Below are 4,390 nucleotides of genomic sequence, written 5' to 3'. Positions count from 1 at the left end.
TATATTATAAATAGTCATGTGTTCTTATACTAATCATTAGTTGTAAACATGAGATTAGTTGAGCAACATGCTAAAATTACAGTACGAAATTGGGACTTCATACAAAGGAAAACCCCTCGACATAGTACTTTGTTACCCAATACTATACGAGCATTAATAGCGGGTCCATCAAACTGTGGAAAGACGAATGTTATGCTTAGTTTGATTGAAAGCCCTTGTTGGAGCGTATTAAACATTTTGTTTTTATTTTTGAATTTGGTTTTATTTTGTTTTAATTTTGATTTTTTCTTCTCCTTCTATTTTTATTAATTTCATTTTTTACATATTTTAATTTGATGTTTTTTAATGTAAACATACTTGAATTTCGTAGTTGTAATAAATAGTATAAAAATAGTATGTAAGTAATAATGAAGTTAGCTGTAAAGAAATAGGATAAGAAAATGAATTAGAAAATGAAATAAAATCAGTTGTTGTACTTACCGCCAATTAACCGCATCGTCTTCGACTTCTTCTAAAACCGTCCAAAAAGAATCCTGAAAAATAAATAAAAATTCATAAATCGAAATTAAAATAAATTGTTTTTATTTTCTCTCACCTTAAAATAAAGAGTGAACATTTTGGTGCCGAAACCCGGGATATAAAGTGTCGGTTGTGTTTTATTAAGTTTCTATAAAACCAAATTTTGCTAAATTGCTGCAAAAGAAGAAGAAGAACATTAATAAAAAACCGGGCTTAACATAAAGACCTTTTACATAAAATATATACTTCCCGCATTATTGCCTGTTGCTGTGTTGCAGATCTTCATCAATGCCCCGATTCTGTGATTGCCGTCTCTGCAAATCCAAACATAATCAGGAGAGTGATTCTGATTCACAGGTAAAAGCGTTGTAATAATTTGTGTGAATCCTAACCTGTAAATTGTTCAGGTTTAGAGAATTTGTAAATTGTTCAAATTTGTCTGTAATATATACACTTCACACAAATTATCACTATACGCTTCATCATTAAAACATATTTACATTTTGTGAAACGCTTTGGCAATAGTTATTCGCGGCAAAATAACACGAACTTAATTATTACATTTAAATTAAGTTTGCTTTTCTTTTCCTATTCCGCTTTGTATTTCACTTTGTCAGCCGTTCCAATTGTTTGTGTTGTTGGTCTTTTCAAAGCACCACTCTCCGCGATTATTATTCAATTTTACTTCGCGAGTGAAATTATTTACACAAAATATTTATTATTTTTGGCAATTTGATATAATTTAATTATTATTTTCGCACATTTGCCACTTCTCTAATATTTTTCTTTTGTTTTGATTTAATTTCATTAGTGCCACATACTTTGTGAGTAATTGAGTACCCATCTTCGGTTATTCAATTTGATCAATTGTGTTATCGGTGTTATCGATATACACAAAATACTTAAGGGTGCTTTAGACTACGCAATTTTCCAAAATTTCTAATTTACTGAAATTTTTGTGTTTTCAATTGTCGAACTAAAATTAATTAATTGAGATAGTATTAATATACTATTTTAAAGCTGACAATTATATTTTTATTACAAAAAAGCGAGAGTTTATTTGATAATAAACTTGACATTTCCTACCACTAACAAATATAAAAGTGTGTAGAGTTTTTCTGTTGTTTGAAACTCCTTTAAACTTATTGATTAATATCAAAATGGCTGGTGGTAAGAAACACCAAAGTAATCCTGATACGGAAATAGCCAATTTGAAGCAACAACAGGAAAAAATAATAAAAAATATTGAAAGAATTAAGACTTCTTTCCGAGAAAAGAAAATATCCTTCAATTCATTTGAATTAGAATGTCGATTAGACATTTTAAACAAATATATTGATGAGGCAATGCATTTGCAATCCGAACTATGTAGATATTCTAGATCCCGATAATGATGATCGTGGTGAATTGGAAGACTTATGTGTATCGGCAAAGTCCCTATTTTTAGGAGTTTTATCTAAAAATAGGAGGAGCAGTATGCCTGAGACTTCTTTTTGTGCTCAATCGCATCAATCTAGATTGCCAAACATGAAATTGCCAAAATTCAGCGGAAAATATTCCGAATATAAGAATTTCATAAGTCTTTTCGAAAATTTAGTTCACACAGATCCGACATTGACAGACATAGAAAAATTCAACCATTTGATTTCATGCTTATCTGACGAAGCTCTTGGTACTGTAAAAGCTTTTCAGATTTCTGAAGAAAATTACCCCAAAGCATTAGCCAGCTTAAAGAAGGTTTATGATAATGATTGCTTGATATTTTTTGATAATATTGCTAAGCTTTTCGATCTTCCTGAGATCACCAAACCTTCGGCTTCTGCTTTGCGAAGCATGATCGATACTGTTTCTGCCATATACGATTCATTGTTGTCAATTGGTGATGACAAAAAGATTACGAATGCAATTTTAATCCACTTAGTTATGTCAAAGGTCGATCCAATCACTAAGTCCAAATGGGAAGAACAGCTTGACTTCGAAAAGCTCCCATTATGGTCTGATTGCGAGGCTGTATTAAATAAAAGATACCAGCATATTTCTGCTGAGGAGTCTTCTGGTGCAAGACCCAAATTAAACAAACCCAAATTTGATAATCAGCCTAAAAGGAATTTCAAGACTTCACTTTCTGTTTCTAAACAGAAACAATCTCCAGAAAAGTGTGTCTTCTGTAGATCTTTGCAGCATAACATAACAAATTGTTCTTCTTTTACTGCTGTACCAGTTCTCCAAAGATTTGAATTCATTAAAGCCGTCCCTGCTTGCATTAATTGTTTGAAGAAGGGTCATACGGTGGCCAAATGCAATTCAGGAGTGAAGTGTAGAGTATGCAGTGGTGCACACCATTTCTTACTGCATCGATATGCTTCTGATAATCTAAATTCAAATCTGTATCAAGAGCAGCCCTCTACTTCCAGTGCTTCGGTCAACCATTCGGCGTCGAGTGAAGGCGTAATTTTGGCCACAGCACTAGTTCAGGTAAGAAGTAGTTCTGGGAAATACATTTTGGCTAGAGCTCTTCTAGATTCCGGTTCTCAACCTAATTTGATTACAGAGGCTTAAGGTAAAACGAGAAGGTGGCAGATTAAATTTAACTGGTATTTCTGAGTTATCATCATTTTCAAAGAATAGTGTCCAACTGTCTATAATGTCGAGACTCAATCAAACCCAATTTTCTTCTAAGTTCTGGGTGTTGAGTTCCATAACAAATATTCAACCCGATAAAAGGATATCAATTTCTGATTGGAACATTCCTAAAAATATTGAACTGGCTGACCCTAGTTTTAATGAACCTCGGAGAGTTGATTTGTTAATTGGTGCTGAAGTTTTCTTCGAACTTCTTTGTGTAGGCCAAATCAAACCAAATCCGAGTCTTCCAGTTTTACAAAAAACTTCGCTTGTCTGGATCGTAGCTGGAAAATACGATGAGTCAAAGGGGTCCACTTCTACTATATGCCATTTAAATAGTTCAATAGGGAATAGTGAAACGATTGATGCAATTGTTAGAAAATTCTGGGAGTTGGAAGAGATTCCAAATAATTCATTAAAGATTTGGTCTGATGAGCAAAATAAATGTGAGGAACATTTCCAAAAATATGTGCGACGTTTACCGTCAGGGCGCTTTCAAGTGTCTTTACCTTTCAAGGAAGATGTGAAACGTTTAGGTTCGTCATTTGAAACTGCAAAAAGGCGGTTTCTCTCTTTGGAAAGGAGACTTTCTCATGACGACACATCTAAAGGAATGTACAATTCCTTTATGAAAGAGTATCTTGACTTAGGTCACATGGAAATGACAAATAATAAAATTCCTAATACGCCACATTATTTCATTCCTCATCAATGTGTTTTCCGACCGCAAAGTACAACTACTAAACTTCGCGTCGTTTTTGATGCTTCGAGCAAGACATCTTCACATGTTTCGCTCAACGATCTCTTGATGGTTGGTCCAACTATTCAAGAAGAGTTGTACTCCACTCTGCTTCGTTTCCGTCTACATAAATATGTAATTACTGCAGACATTGAGAAAATGTACCGTCAAGTTTTACTTGACGAGAAAGATAGAGATTTTCACTTAATCCTTTGGAGACAAAACGATAGTGATCCGTTACAAATTTTCAAATTGAAGACGGTCACTTATGGCACATCTTCTGCGCCATTTCTGGCAATACGTTGTCTTAGCCATTTAAGCGATTTGTCCAAAGAGACTTTGCCAATTGGGGCTGAAGTTGTTCGCAACGATTTTTATGTTGATGATTTATTGACTGGTGCTGCTGATTTGAGTAGTCTGCTCACAATTCGTGACCAAGTGACTACCATTCTCAGTTCTGCAGGATTCAAATTGACCAAATGGTTCTCAAATCATCCTGACTTTAAT

The 4,390-nt window shown here is 33.8% G+C and overlaps 1 long non-coding RNA gene across 1 annotated transcript; it reads right to left on the bottom strand.

Annotated features, from left to right (window-relative positions):
- Window positions 1-200: 200 nt before the first annotated feature.
- LOC141392972 (uncharacterized) lies at window positions 201-1,355 on the bottom strand. Its single transcript, XR_012409931.1, has 5 exons — window positions 1,020-1,355; window positions 753-833; window positions 596-693; window positions 481-533; window positions 201-417 (listed from the first exon to the last, which is right to left on the bottom strand). It is a non-coding gene; the product is annotated as an uncharacterized lncRNA (long non-coding RNA).
- Between the last annotated feature and the right edge of the window lie 3,035 nt (window positions 1,356-4,390).

The sequence above is a fragment of the Musca autumnalis genome, unplaced genomic scaffold, assembly GCF_047663935.1.
Source record: "Musca autumnalis isolate F117 unplaced genomic scaffold, ASM4766393v1 scaffold_2, whole genome shotgun sequence".
Taxonomy (NCBI): Eukaryota; Metazoa; Arthropoda; class Insecta; order Diptera; family Muscidae; genus Musca; species Musca autumnalis.
Note: the sequence above shows the minus strand (reverse complement) of the source record. Positions and strands in the feature narration are given on the sequence as shown.